This window comes from Sceloporus occidentalis, unplaced genomic scaffold (assembly GCF_023333645.1).
Source record: "Sceloporus occidentalis isolate IW3139 unplaced genomic scaffold, rSceOcc1.0.p SCAF_3, whole genome shotgun sequence".
Classification (NCBI taxonomy): Eukaryota; Metazoa; Chordata; class Lepidosauria; order Squamata; family Phrynosomatidae; genus Sceloporus; species Sceloporus occidentalis.
Window position 1 is genome coordinate 80,657,739 of NW_028316983.1, and position 16,717 is coordinate 80,674,455.

General features: G+C 39.7%; 1 pseudogene; it reads right to left on the reverse strand.

The window, feature by feature from the left end:
- Nucleotides 1–13,385: 13,385 nt before the first annotated feature.
- Nucleotides 13,386–15,901, reverse strand: LOC149316306 (solute carrier family 25 member 3 pseudogene; annotated as a pseudogene).
- Nucleotides 15,902–16,717: the final 816 nt, after the last annotated feature.

The window sequence follows — 16,717 nt, forward strand, 5'->3', positions numbered from 1 at the left end:
TCCTAAAAAAAGAAGTAAATTTAACTTTTCACAAGAAAAACAGAACAAAATAATATAAAACTTCTTGACACAACTGCTTTCTAACATTTACTCTGTTACAGGTTTCACTGTCAAAGACAACTGGCTGCAGTTGCAAATTACAGAAGATATTTCCCCTTTTTAATATGGCAGGCTAAGATGAGTGTAGCTTAAAAAAAATATTTGAATCTTGATATCCAGTCCATAAGATAATCTCTTTTACAGTCATCAATAATAATAAGTTCATTTCTGCAGGCACATGCATCTCTTACACATACTGTATTCCTTTCATTTCAGAGGGACTGTATAGAAGCTATAGAGGATATTCTTCAGTGTTAAGTGTGGATGCATTCATCTGAACAACTAACTTTTACACAAAACCTAGAAATTCAGTGCTGCTTTCTGATTCCCAGGATACATTTTTCTCACCTACGACAATGCTTCAACTCTTTATTAGTTGCTTGCTTCTGTGTTTTTCTGGGGAACAGGAGGCTTATATTTCCCAGGTGTCCAGTATGGATCAAGATACACATTATGTTAAATATGTAATTGCATTTAAGATATCTGTTATTGATTTTCTGGATTTTTTTTTCTTGAAAGCAGCTATAGGGAAAACAGGTTGATCAGGACTTGAACTATGACCTACAAGAACTGTGGAATATATTATTTCCCACAATGCTATTTTCCATCATCCCAACCTAGGATTTTATCTATCTCTTCATACTGTACAACCATGAAGCAGGGCTGCTGTTTGAAAAAGAAACATGTTAAATCAACTATATATATAATATAATATTCATGTAAGCCCTGTCTCTGTGATAGTACCAGGACTGGACCAAACTCAAGATAGGGCGTGCATCTACATTGTTGAAATTGTAATGCAGTTTCACACCATTTTATGTGTTGTAGTTCCATCCTATGGAATCCTGGGATGTGTAGTTTTACTTTATCTTCCAAAGCCTGCTGGTGCCTCACACAACTACAAATTCCAGAACTTTTGAGAATAGAGCCATGGCAGTGTTAAACTGCATTATTTCTACAGTGTAGATGAATCCAGGGGTTGCATCTAACCATCTTCCTTGATACTGCAAGAAAAATGCCCATCTTGGACTTTACCTTTATTAGAAACTGTTGTGCACAATCAGTGGTCCAGCATCTTGAAGACTTTGATAAGGAGCCTGGTATATACCTTCAAAATGAGGAGACGTATGTTCTTAAGAATATGTTCCCCTAAGGAAACATATAAAATGATTGTAGAGTGGGCCTTTGAGATCCACTGGGGTTTAGTTCCAGGACCCCAGTGGATACCAAAATCAGTGGATGCTCAAATCCCATTAAATACAATGACATAGTAAAATGGTTTCCCTTATATAAAATGGCAAAATCAAGATATGCTTATTGGATTTTAAAATATATATATTTTTTCAAGTTGTGGATGGTTGAATCTGTGGATGCAGAATCCGTTGATATGGCGGGCCAACTGTATAGTGAAATCACCTCCTGGAGATTAAGGACCAATAGGAAAATAAATTGATGGTTGAAGGTGATATTGATCACCATGATCGCCAGGTATCTATTATTTATTATTCTATTTTATTTAAATTATATCTGTATTGTCTCCCAGCCTGCAAGGGCTCCTGAGGCAATGAACAATTTAAAAACAGTTAAAATAATACAAAGATAAAAACATTTTAAACACATGAAAATACTCTTTAAAAGCTCCTAAAAGCAGCCTACAACAACCCTAGAATCCAGTTTTGAAACAGTTAAAACAGCATTTTCAAACATTGAACAGCACTGTTTTCGTTGTCTGCCAGAAGCTTAAAAGAGGCCAACCTAACCTCATCGGGGAGTGAGTTCCATAGGAACCACTTGTACAGCCTTTGGGCTATTGTGTTATAATTTTTCTCTCACCTTTTTAACTACTTTTCAAATAAGAGAGCCCAAATTACATGCCTTGCATTACACTGGAGGAAGGGGGGGGGGACCCACTCACTGCTTACATACTATTGCATAAGAGGTTTGTTGTAAAAAGTCAACCCGCCGGACATGAAGTTGTTTGAGTTTTGCTTCTTCTTAGCAAAGTTATAAAAAATTCATAATAGTTGCTTCATGGTGAAAGCTTGCTTCATTCATTTTACAAACAATGGAGAAAAATTGCTTAGGGGGGAAAGCAGGGGGGAGGATGACCTGCTTTCCAGCTGATGAATGCTCTCTGTATGAGACCTCTATCTTTTTTCCTACTGAAGTTCCAACATGATTCACATTGGAAATGCAACACTGAAGAATTAAGGCTCCCTCACACTGGGATATTATTATTATTAGTAGAAGTAGAAGTAGTAGTAGTTTCTTACTCACCTCTCTCCAAGGCCTGAGGCGGGGGTACAACACAGATTAAAATACAATATATAAAGCTAAATGAAACCATTTAAACTCATATATTAAAACACAATAAGATTACCATTACACATTAAAATAACCTAGACATAAAATTAAAAATATACCAAAATAGTAGTATCTTAAATTAATTTTTAAGCATAATTATTATTTTGGTATACTTTTAATTCTATGTGTGGATAATTTAAAGTGGTCACCTTAATCCTATGTTCATGTGTTTTAATCTATGTTTTTAAATGGTTTCATGAATTTAGCTATATATATTGTATTTTAATCTGTTCAACCCACTGTCAATGGACTAAAGTTTGTGGATACATTCCAATTCTGCTATTTCTCTTCCCAGTCTTCCTTTGCAGTCTTTTTGTTCAAGAACCACTGTTCTGAGGTCTGAAATGAAATACCCAAGAAGACTAAGCATTTAACAACTGTTTTCCCCCATTCCTAATGTCTGATCTATGTCCATTTATCCTCTGGTGCAAAGACTGGCCTGTTGTGATACTTTTAGGGATGCTTCCACCTCTTCACCTTTCTAAAACTCTCTGTCACGTCTTCCCTATAAGACAGATGGATTAGAAAAGCACCCTGAGTAACTTTCCTAGCTTTAGTAGTAGAATTCAAAGATATAGCCGTGTTAGTTTGTAAAATCAGTATGTAAAGGGATCTTGTAGCACCTTTGAGACTAACTGAAAAGAAGAAGTTGGCAGAATGAGCTTTCGTAGACTGAAGTCTACAAAAGCTCATGCTGCCAACTTTTTTTCTTTCAGTTAGTCTCAAAGGTGCTACAAGATCTCTATATACTTTCCTATCTTTAGACTGGAGTTCCTACAATAAATACTTTCTTTTGTTTTTCTAAGCCGTTGGTGTCTTTGGGATGGAACAGATGACCAGAAAGGTGCCAAAGATGTATTGGGGCCACGGTAAACACACACTGTGGCCCCAATCCACCCTGAACCCGGCCCAAATAGGAGCGGAAAATATTTGCTTCTATTCGGGCCGGGAAAGAGCCACCTTTTCCAGCCCCGCCAGAGTCCCAGGGTGGCTTCAAGATGCTTTGGCACTGTGCGCCATGTAAGTGCCGTGTTGCCGAAGCATCTTGGAGCCACCCATGACTGGGCAGATAGCCGGCTTCCAGGCAGCTTCTGGGTGGCTTCAGATCATGCGGTGTGTAAATGCTGTGCTCTCAAGATTTTGAGAAGTGGACTTTAACAGGCCGTCTGCTTCGGCCTCTTGCTGCTTAAGTCAGGATCTCTAACCACTGCATACACTATCAATTCATGGATTCGGAACAGTTAGTTGACAATTTCATCCCGATGAATGCTTTTGGGTATGGATCCCCCAAACCGCCACCTCTGTCTCTGGATGAAGCCTGCCCAACACTGTAGATTTCCATCCACTCAGGAGAGGCATTTAACTGAAACATGCCCCTTCCCAGCATCCCAACTATGCTGATAGTTTTGCTATACTACTCATTTTCTGTTACCATATCCCTGTTTTTGTTTTGCTTGCAGTGACCAACAATTTACAAATTCTACATTTCTACAGAGAAAGCTAAGATAGAGCTATACTCTATGAAGTATAGAAGGCAAAGGGCATTCTTTTGTTCAAATAAGTTTAATAACACGGAGCAGCATCTAACATGACATTGGATGAGAACCTGGTATCCTGACTGATCTAGCAAATGGCAAAAAAGAACAGAAATTGCCAATAGATTGTGGCTATTATCCTGAAGCAAAATGGACAAGCCGCATTGCCATCTTCAGCTCAAGGGGGAAAAAATCCTTTCGTCTTTCAAGGAATACAAATCTCTGCCTTTTAAAACTATTTTCATGCTAGCTCAAATACTGAGCTAGAAACATAATAGCCAGTCCCCATGTAATAGAGTGCATCTGAAGGAGCATTTTTTTTACAGTTTAGCATGTGCAAAACTGCCTTTTGTTGAGTTGTTTTTATGGCAGAGGAACTGAGTGAAATCATAGAAAAAGGGTGCTTATAATGCTTCATACTGTAACTCTTCCTGATCTATTTGCAATCTCCAGCATTGTCAAATTTCTCTCCAATATCAGCTTGAAAGAAAGAAAAAGAAAGAAAGAAAGAAAACGGGGCACAAGTCTCTGCTTACTGAATCATGTTCAAAGGAAACCTTGCCTTACAGGCAGAAATATATTCTTCATTGCTGAGAAGGCGTAAGATTTCTATTCTTAAGGATTTATTAAATTTTGTATTCTTCATCTTTACAACAACCCTGTGAGATATAGCAGCTGGTCAAAAATTATACAGTAGGCTTTAGTAGGGGATTTGATATAATTTTTTTGAATCTAAGGCTCAAATTACTTGCTGCACTAAAATTAAAACCTATGGTCCCATACAGACAGGCCAAAATAAAGCTGCTATGTATCTAAACTATCATGTGCAGCTACATATACCACCCACCCTTTAACCAAGTGTAAGTACACATTATCCTAGTCTGGAGAGGGAGCTGCATGGATCTGTTTAAATCTTCCATCTTTTTTTTAATCAATGGATACCCCCTATTGTAATTACCCACATGTGGGGGAAAGATTGTAAAAGTCAGGCCAAGAAAGGTCCTAATCTTGGCTGAAGTTGTACTTTAAAAATAGTAATTTTAAACTGCATTATGCATGCTTAAGGTAGCATGCAATATGAGCTTAAATTCAACAGTACGCATCTGGGATGGGAAACTTTGGGAGTTCAAATGTGGTGGCCTTGAATTCTCAGAAGCCTTGCAATGACAGTAAGGTCAAGAGAATGTGGGACTTGTTCTGAGCTGTGGAAGTCCCTCTCAAGGGAACTCATGCTGGTTCCTTTCTTTTTGCATTTCCAGCAAGCAACTAAAATTGAATTATTTTACATAGCCTTTTGTTCCTAAAGCCATGGGTGGTTGCTCTGTCTATTTTAACTCTCTGTGGTTTTAAAAGGTATTTTTAAGAAGTTGTTTTAGAATGGTTTAATTTTGGGTTTTTTATGTGTCTACTTAATGTTATCACTGTTGTACATCACCTCAGGTGTCCTGGTGGACTAAGAGGCAAGAGGTAAAAGTATAAAATAAAATAAAATAGTTTTCTCCAGTGACTGTATTAGAATTACATATGATTTCTATTACTGGACCCAGCTTGATTATGAAATAAAAATTCTGACAGAAAAATATATGAGCTGTTTGACGCAGTTTTAACTGAAATAATTTAATCCAACATGCTGTGCTATCTTCTTAATCATAGTCACATAGCAGCAAAACTCATTGCATGCAACAGAATATATTCCCTAGTAAGCGTGCTTTGCAGACTGCAGCCAGTCTTTTTTTTAAAGTCCCATCATGGACAGGTAGTAGACCTGACTCAAAACTGTCAAGCCTCTGCCAAGGGCGCCAGACAATTAATACTGTTTATCTTGTAGCTCCATCTGCTGTCAGAAAGTAGCATGGCTTGTACTTACTACTTTGACTCCATTGCAGAACAACCATTCAGCACTGATTCAAAGGCAAAAGGCTGTATTACACATAGGATGCATCTGCACTGTGGAAATAATCCGGTTCAACACCACTTTAATTGCCGTTGCTCAATGCTATGGAATTCTGGAGACTGTAGTTTGCTGTGGCACCAGAGCAGAGTTAGTCTGAGTGTTGGATTTTCTGGAGATCAGGGTTAGAATCCCTCCTTGACCATAGAAATACACTGGGTGACTTTGAGTAAGTCACACTTTCTCAGCCTCAGCAAAAGGCACTGGCAAACTCTCCTCTAAACCAAGAAAACCCCATGATAGGTGTCAGAAACAAATTGAGGGCGCGCAGCAACAACATGCTCCCATGGCATAAACTGATGACAAGTTACTGTTTATTTTGACTGCTTTTGGCACAGTCTGTTGCAGAAAATCTATATAATTTTCTTGATAATGTGTATGGAAAGCCTGGGGAATCTTCACATGACTAGCAATGGCCACACTGTTAAAGGTTTTCCCACAACCTGCTTATGTTTTTTTGCTTCGTGCAGCTCACATAGGGGCATCATAATGTATACCCTGTGATGAGTTTGGGTTATTTACAAACTATTTCCTAGTTTCTTCATCTGGATATCACAGAATATAATTCTAGAATCCAGCTAAAAACAAAATGAAATTAATTAAGCCATAAAGCAGATGTTAATTTTTCTTTCTATCATACAGGATCCTAAAAGATTATGTTTACAAATGTTAACAGTCAGAGCAAGATATATAAAACAAGAGATTGAGATAAACATTATTACTGCAGTGAAAGAAATGGGTATTCTAAGTTTTATTGGCTTTCTTCATTGCTGTGAAGACCCTTCTCCTGGTTTATGGCTCATTTAAATATCTTCCTATTAAAACCCTTCTTTAATGGGTAAAATGTATTAAAAAGCATTAAGAGCTGTACTGTTTTTACAGTTCACTAAGAACAGAATCACAAAGTTGACAAATCTAACTCTTTTTATTGTAAACTCTTCTATCCTTACTCTCCTCATGCAGGAAACAAATTCAGTAGCTATGTTGGCTATGCTGCAAAATACAAAAAAACAACAACCATAAAACCATAAAACAGTGATACCTTTGTTGGTATCATGCAAGCTTTCAAAATTTCACTGGCAACATCAGGCAAAAATGTTAAAAATCATAAAGCAGAAGAAAAGTAATGCTGTTAAGAGTCACACAGGCCTACATTTTGCCTCAGAGTTTACTTCTGTTGTCATCTCACTGCAGAAATAATGAAACTGCTTTAATTGTGAAGTCGAAGGCTTTCATGGCCGGCATCCATAGGTTTTTTGTGGGTTTTTCGGGCTATGTGGCCATGTTCTAGAAGAGTTTCTTCCTGACATTTCGTCAGCATCTGTGGCTGGCATCTTCAGGGAAATCTCCCAGGGTCAGGGGTTTCCCAGCAGACAATGAGCACTAATCAAACAGACACTAATCCTCTTTTGCATACCCTCCTACCCTGAGGCCTGCCATTAGCAACAGAACAACACACATGCAAATCACTCCTGCCTTCCCAGTTTATACCCAACTCCTTTCCAGGCAAGCATTCTCTGAAGATGCCAGCCACAGATGCTGGCGAAATGTCAGGAAGAAACTCTTCTAGAACATGGCCACATAGCCTGAAAAACCCACAAAAAACTATGCTTTAATTGCCATTGCTTCATGATATGGAATTTTGTGATTTGTAGTTTTGTGAGATAGTATTTAGCCTTTTCTCTCAGAGAGCTCGGGTGCCATGGCAGTTAAAGCGGTGTCAAACTGCATTAATTCTGCAGTCTGCAGTGCAGATGTAGCCCAAGATGGTCTGGAGGGAGAGCAATGCAGACAGAGGACACTCCCCTATTCACTGGACTATATAATTGGCAGGTTTTACCTATATAGCACCTAAATTGTTTTCCAGATGGAACAGTACAGAGGCTTCTTGAAAATTTTAATCTTAGTTTTGCAGTAAGCCTCACACAGAACAGTTTGCCTGGTTCTCAGTTGAAGTTATCGGTACTTTTTTGTTGCTAGCGGATTTAAAATTTTATTGCTTATGTTTTACTGCCCTTTGTCTTGGTCCTCACATGTCCAGGAAAGAATTCCTTAGGCTGCATCTAGACTGCAGAAATAATCCACCCTGATGCCACTTTAACTGCCATAGTTGATTGCTATGGAATCCTGGGATTTGTAGAATGTTGTGGTACTGGAGCTCTCTGACAGAGAAAGCTAAATGTTTCACAAAACTAAAATCCCCACAATTCTATAGCATTGAGCCATGGCAGTTAAAGTGGTGTCAACCTGGATTATTTTTGCAGTGCGGATGCAGACTTGGACCTTGCTTGCTTTGCTCATGAACAACAGAACTGTTGTGAAGTAAAAAAAAAGTTAAATAAACAAAGCAAGAATGAACAGAGCAACTAGCTTGAGTGTGGTTTGCCCAACTTAGCTTCACGTTTTATTTTAGTTTCTAATATTGACACAAAAATCCTGAAGGTTTCTGTGAATATCAACATTTCAGAACACATACGCTACTTCTAGTACACAAAACTTGGGTTGCATTTTATTAATAGTTAGAACACAGGGGGGAAACTATTTACAATCTATCTCGACTTCACTTTTAGGACAAGTTAAATTGGTTATTATGTTGATGCCTGGGTTAGGGTATTTTTCAAAAAGGTTGTACACATTGTGTGCCCAGCAGTGTAGGGATATGTCTAGTAATATTTTGAGCGGAAAAACCCTCCAAGTTTACTGTAAACCTCTCGAAAGCAATTGGGATTTGATTTTTGCTGTCCTTGTGTCCATCCATTATTTCCCACGGGCCACAAAAATGATGCAAAAACTATGGCTTCAAGGTCTAGTCAAGAATTTGTCAGTTCAACAGTCAGAAAAATGTAAAAACTGTCAAATCAATTAGGCAACCAAATATGCATTTCCGAGCTACTTTAACATCACTCAGCTATCAGAAATGCCTACAGTAATACTGGTTGGTTGGTCCAGCATGTTCAAGGTGACCCTCCATTTTTCATGTCAAATGCCCCAAGTTCAAATGCACATTTTGTGGCAACATAAACCCCAAAGACTACACAAGGATTTCTGGGTGAAGTGCACCAGTTTTCATATTCAACAAAAAAACAGAGAAAATGCTGTTAGCAACAGTCATTTGTCAATGCAGCAGCAGATAGCCTCTCTAATATGACCTCTGGAAGGTCTATCTCGTTTGGCAAGTGAAGAATATACAAACAGCTAAGTTCAGAAATATAGTGGAGGCCATCACCCTATGGCTAACATACTTGTAATAACTATTCGGTCAGTTATTGAAACACCTTTAGGGTGTGAGACTGGGCAATTTATGCAGAAGCAAGAATTCTAGAAGCCTATTTGAAATCTGGTTAAGAAACATGTAAAAGTTTTGTTCTAGGGTAGGCTGTTATTTAGTGGCACTGTTATCTAGTGGGATCTTTTACTTGTCATACTGGCCATATAGGTCCAAAACACACTGCAGAAATAATCCAGTTTGAGACTGCTTTAGCTGCCCTGGCTCAGTGCTAGGGAATCCTGGGAATTGTAGTTTATTGTGGTATCAGAGCTCTCTGATAGAGAAGGCTAAATGTTTCAATAAACTACAATTTCCAAAATTCCCTAGCACTGAGCCAGGGCAGTTTAAGCAGTCTCAAACTGGATTATTTCTGCAGTATGTTTTGGGCCATAGTCAACTCCCCAAATACAGTCTGAGATGAGGACTTGAAGGGTGTGGCACGGATGAGGACCTAAAGTTGTAAAATTCAGAGACAGGCCAAAGGGCTGTGATGATGTACCTAACTACATGAAAACAAAGATAAAAGTCAACTTTAGATTTTAAAGAAGAGAAATTATTATGAAGTCTACCACTGTTGATTCACTATCAGCTGTATGAAGTCAAGTCTCTATGGGCTGCAACCTTACTTAATATCAGAATCGTTTGTGTAAACCAGAATAAACTCTGTAAAGCTACTTGATAAAATTATGTTGTGATTCTGACTACTGTAATCCTAAATGCTATGTCTGTGTGCCTCTGTCTGGAGAAGCATTCTTAATTTTCTGAAATATGCTTAATTATAATTCAAGCCAATTCTAAAAAAAATATGTTTTATGATCCTGGATTGTTTGTTTTTAAATCTCCAGCTGGATCAAGAGCATTGTATAAAAATGATATTCTGCAGAGGCTCATTATGAAACACATTCAGTTGAAGAATTCTAGTCATCAGTCAATACAAAATGATGATCACAATAAAGAAATGTATTCAGAATAATTTGCATGCCAAAATGTAGTCATACTTAGCACTGTTGGAAAGAAAGGCAAATACGGGGGGGGGGGGGGGGGGAGGGAGATTCTGATTCTCTTTTGTTGTTTCGCAAGTGGTCTCTTTTACCAATAAATAAATAAATAAATAAATAAATAACTGTTGCTTCATAAAATAACAATGTTTTAAATATCTTTAACTTCACTTGCATTTTAGTATATTATACCACTTTTATAAATGTCATACTGCTGTCATCTATGGTTGCATCCACACTGCAGAAATAATCCAGTTTGACACCATTTTAATTGCCAATTTAACATTCAATGCTATGGAATTCTGGGATTTGTAGTTTTGTGAGGCATTTCGCCTTCTTTTTCAGATAGCTATGGTCCCACAACTAACTGCAACTACCAGAATTCCATAGCACTGAATGTTAAAGTGGCAGTTAAAGTGGTGTCAAACTGGATTATTTCTGCAGTGCAGATGCAGCCTATATCACATTTAAATAAACCAGCTATATCTATAAAAATATTTTTAAAATCCCAAAAAAGCAAACCTGGATTATGCCATCTAGAATCATAGAATCATACAGTTGGAAGAGACCACAAGGGCCATCCAGTCCAACCCCCTGCCATGCAGGAAATGTAAATCAAAGCATCCCCGACAGATGGCCATCCAGCCTCTGTTTGAAGACCTTCAAGGAAGGAGACTCCACCATATTCCAATAGAGTTTGTTCCACTGTCAAACAGCCCTTACTGTCAGGAAGTTCCTCCTAACATGTGCCTCCTATCTATGTTCCTCCTATCTATGTCACTATAAATCAACAGGCAACTTGAAGGCACATACAGACACAAACCCTGATGAATTAAATGGGTCTTACCTCTGGGTAAATATGAGTTAAGATTGCACTAAGTCTGTTAAACTGTTAGTGCATGTTTCTTAGGAGTACTATTTGAATGCTACATCTAAAGAGCAATATTAAAATACTGCACTAAGACCTACTTCTTAATGTGCTTTTTAAAAGGTTGCTGGGCTGTAACAATTGAGAATGCAGAGGAGGATTCACTTAAACTTATAAAGCCACTGCCCATAGAAAATATCTGTCCCCCCTCTCTTCCCATATAGAGCACTAGAAGGTCAAGAAAAAGGTGCTTAACCTTTTCCTTGACAAGTTCATTTTCTATGGTCAGGCATATTGATTGATTGGCTGATGCATTCTGCCATGTGATTTCCCAGCTACAGTGATATAGACTAGTGACAGAATTACCACCTCATTAGGCCTTGGTGTAATTTTAAAAATGTAAAAAGAAGAAGAAGAAGAAAAGTAGAGGCAGCAGGCCATAATGGTTTGAGTTTTGGACTACGACTCTAGAGACTATGACCCTGGAGACCAGAGTCATGAATCCCACTGGGACAAGTCACATGCTCTTAGCCTCAGGTAAAGGCAATGGCAAACCTCCTCTGAACAAATCTTTCCAAAAAAATCCCATGATGGGTTTGCCTCTGGGTCACCATAAATCGGAAACAGCTTGAAGGCACATAACAACAACAACAACAACAACAAAATGTTCATATAATTGTATGTATGGGAAGGTTTGTGAGAAGTTCATTATGTTACAAGGATGCAACTCGTAAAATGATTTTTGGGCTCTTTCGACACAGCAGGAATACAGAAACACCTTAACGACATCTTTGAGAAGTTAAAATGACTGCAGATTCAAAGTATAAATGGGCACCATTATCTAATATTGACAATAATTTGTTGTTGCTTTGTGCCTTTAAATTTTTTCTGACTTATGGTTATTATTATTATTATTAACCTTTATTTATAAAGCGCTGTAAATTTACACAGTGCTGTACATACAATCTTTTTAATTGGACAGTTCCCTGCCCTCAGGCTTACAATCTAAAAAGACACAACACAAAAGGAGAAGGGAGTGGTGGTGGGGAAGGGGCCTCTCTAGTAGGATAATACATATAAAATACATAGCAATATAGGAAATGATTCAATAAAACAGGCAACAAAAGAACTTCAAATAGCAAGTGACAATTATGCAATGCCTGGGAACGCTGCCCTGAACAGGATGGTCTTCAACTCCGTTTTGAAGTTGGTTAAAGAAGTGATGGCTCTTGCTCGCGGGGGAAGAAGGTTCCAGGAGTGAGGGGCAGCGAGTGAAAAGGGGCGAATCCGAAATGGGGCAGAGGGAATCCTGGGCTGAGACAGCAGACCTTGACTACCAGAACAGAGGGCCCTAGTGGGAAGGTGAGGAGAAATAAGGTCTGATAAGTAAGGAGGGGCCAGTCCATGGAGGGCTTTAAATGTCGACAGCAGGAGCTTATACTGAATGCGGAAAGGGAGGGGGAGCGAGTGGAGGGATGCCAACACAGGAGAGATGTGGTCACAGCAGTGGGCGGATGTGATAATGCATGCAGCTGAATGCTGGACAGAAATTAAAGGACAGAGGTGAGAAAGAGGAAGCCCTGCCAGAAGGATGTTACAGTAATCAAGTCGTGAGACCACTAGGGCATGGACCAGGATCTTGGCACTAGAGGCGGAGAGATATGGTCGGATTTTAGCAATATTGTACAAAAAGAATCTACAAGCCTTGGCTATGGTCTGGATCTGAGGGATACATGACAGAGAAGAGTCAAAGATAAAACCAAGACTGCGGGCTTGCTGGACTGGTTGAATAGAAATGTTGTCCACAGAGACAGAAAAGGAGTGTTGAAGGGTGGGCTTAGGAGGAAAGACAAGAAGCTCCGTCTTGGACATGTTGAGCTTCAAACACCGATGGCGCATCCACTGTGAGACAGCTGTGAGGCAAGACGAAACTGGTGACTCTAAGACAACCATATCATGGGGGTTTCTATGACCGAGAGTGCGTGATTCATACTAGGTCACCCAGTAGGTTTCCATGGCCAAGTTGGAATCAAATCCTGATTTCTAGAGTCATCCAGTGCTCAAACCACTAATAATAATATAATGATATTTATTTATTTATTTATTTATTCATTCATTCATTCATACCACACTCTTCAAATTGTTAATTAGACATTTCCCTACACCACACTGGCACTGGTAATATTCCATATTAAATATAATCTATGTCTATCTACCATATTGGAATTGGTTTCTCTGTTCGAAATGTCAAATTCATAATTGCAAACACCATCTGAAAGAAAGCCTGCATCATTTGCACAGTTCACCAAAATAACTTTATTTCCTATGATAACAGTAAGTCCAAATGAAATGAAAGGGAAAGCTAGAGGAAAGAACATATACATTCAGAATTTTAGCTGAATACCAATGGGTTGGCAACGTGTAGAATGGTTGCTAAAGGAAGAATAGAGTTGCCCCAAAATTGAGAGCCACTAGCTCTTTATACAAAGGGGATGAATTCTCCAATAAACAAAATAACCGCAGTCCTTAGATGTACCACACCAGTAAGTAGAATGGATCTGCTTTGTTGTTTTCCAGCACAATAACTTCCATCTCTAGTACAAGTCAATTAAAAAAAAGGGAGGGATATTTACAGTAAAGCTTACGGTAAGATAGCTTACTCTAGTAATGTACAGGGCCCTGCAAAATGAATATAAAAAGTTCTGCTATGAGTACACATTCTCTTGATCATGCATAGATGGGCTCTTTGGACCACCGTAAAGCTCTGTGATCTTCAAACATCTACCTTAATGTAACAATCACTGCCTTTAAGAGTAAATTTTTAAAGAGTATGTAGTTTGCATACTCTGTTGCTTCATCCCCAAAATCACATCAAGCAAACATACAAAGGTTCTGCAACGTATTATATCAGAATCAAGTTGGCATCTGATACTGAGAACTAACAACGTGACCAATTCACAGTAATATTTTAAGCATCACAACAGTATTACAACTATCAACTCGTCTAGCAGTTACTATTAACTAGTTAACCATAAAATATTTAACAGCCTCTGAAAACTCTAAACCACATTATGTACTATGTATTTTCAGTACAAATTATAGCAAAATAAAATTTCAAAAATGATATTCTTCTAAAAAAATGCATTAAAGTTGCACTCCTTATTTAAACAGCTTATTTAACAGCTTATTGGAGCATTCTTCAGCTGAATTTTAGACTAGAATAAGGCTATAATGAATTTCCATGGTCCACTGGGAGCCACAAGGAAGAAGGACTAGAAATTCTTATAGTACAAGGGCATCCTTGAAGCACAACAGGATAGGTGACACACTATTTATGAGAGAGTTTCTTTTTCAAAGAAGCAGGCATCTCGGGTGGTGGGGGGCGAGGCAGCCTAAGATAAACCTTAACAGAGTCATAGATGAACCACTGCAGGGCGGTGAGGGTGCCAATCATCAGGATGCGTGTGAAAAGGCCTTTCCAGATGCCATACATGCCCAACCTCCTGAGGACACCTATGGCAGTGCTGCCCTTTTCTTTGTTGAGCACAGACACCACAGAATCAGCTGGATGTGAGACTATAGCACAGAAGATGCCAGCAATATAGCCACCAACAAACGTGACCCCAAGTTGTTCCATCTTGCTGCACTTATCACGCGGCTTGGGTACGACGTATTTATACAGAGCCTCCACCGTTCGTTCAAAGCAGGAAAACTTCATCATGGTATATGGGATCTGGCGCATCCACAATGGAGACACTCCTTTATAGAAAGCCCACAGTCCTTCTTCAAAGTACATCTTGGGAACTGCCTCCCGCAGCGTGTTTGCATAGCCATGCTGGGTCTGAATTCGTACCTTGACCGCTTCCATTGGGGCCAAGGCAATGTCAGCGAAAAACTCAGCACTGGCTGAAGCAGCGAGGTAGACGCTGGTTCGCCACAGATATGCCTGTTCAGGACCCAACAAGTCAGAGTAATAGATCTTGAAGTACTCGTAGAGACCAAACTTGCCAAGCCCTTGCATTGAGTAACCTATGGCTGTTGGGGCCCACCCCTTGACCAGACCACGCAGCCCTTCCTCTCGCACGGTGAGATTAAGGCCTTGCACAAGCCCCCGGTAGCGGCCCGGTTCCACCTGCATCCGGCACTTCACCACGTCCAGCGGCACAACTGCTGTGTGGGTCGCACCGCAGCTCAAGACGCCCCCCAGGGAGCACAGCACCAGATAGGACAGCGACCCATATTCACAGCAATACTCCTCGTGAGGTTCAGGGTGGCTCTTCTGCTTGGATGCAGAAGCGGCTGATAGGAAGAGCCGGCGTCGGTGCACAGTGACGGTTTTGGCAGCTTCTGCATGCATTACACTATAATCGCTGTGATGAAGATGGGGTGAACGGCTGTCACCATTTTCTCCTTCTATGCTCCAAGGCGTGGGGCAGAGAACCATCCAGAGCTGTGCCCAGAACCTGGGGTGAGGATATAGGCTCCATCTGGGGGGCTTCACGTCCATTTTCTCCTGGCTGCTGAAGGCCTGGCTCTTGGTGGAAGAGGCCACTATTCTACACAGCCATGATATACATTGAGAGGAAGACACCCGGACCATCCTGGCTTCCTCGTTCCAAGGCCTGCGCTTTCCTTGGTCTGCAGAATAAGGACAAGGCATGATGGAGGCAGAGATGATAGAGAAAAGCCTGTATGAGTCTGGAATTGCTTCTGTTTTCTCAACTGCCAGAACCAACCCCTGGGTTCTTCTGACCATAGAGCCCAGAGCCTAGAGAGGCCCACTTCTTCCTATAGGCTGTAACAGGCCACTCTAGCCCACTCACTCACTCACTCACTCACTCACTCACTCTGGTTTTGAAAGGCTTTGCCCAAAGCAGCTCTTGGCCCCAAAATGAGCAGGGTTTTTGAGAGTACCATTTCCCATAAGGGCCTGCTTGATAGGGAGAGGCCTTCCTCCAGCTTTCCTTCCCCTTGTTTTTTACATTATTATTATTTTTTTATTTTCCATCAACTTACACATTTCATATTTCCGTATCCATTTTCTCCATACACCAAAATTCACTAAATATGTAACATTTAACCTAACGTAGGCCCAAAACACACTGCGTCTGGAGTAGTTTAGTGATAATGAGGGTTGAGCTAAGGTCCAAAAACTCACTGCACAAATAATAATAATAATAATAATAATAAAATTTTATTTATATCCCGCCTCTCTATCAAAGATAATCGAGGCGGCTTACATATTAAAACTTCATACAGAATCCCAACATCCCCATTTCCCTCACTCCCCTAAAACAAGAATTAAACAATTAAACATTAAAATAATCCATTTAAAATCCAGTTAAAATAAACAACGAGCGATTGGGCATGGAGTAATCGATGGGATAGTGGTATTAGATGTGTGGCCAGTTTGAGACCGCTTCAACTGCCCTGGCTCAGTGCTAGGGAATCCTGGGAATTGTAGTTTATTGTGGCACCAGAGGTCTCCTCTGACAGAGAAGACTAAATGTCTGACAAAACTACAGTTCCCAGAATTCACTAACATTGAGCCAGGTCCGTTAAACTAATCTCAAACTGGATTATTTCTGCAGTGTGTTTTGGAAAATAGCTTATATATTTTCCTATTGTTCCATA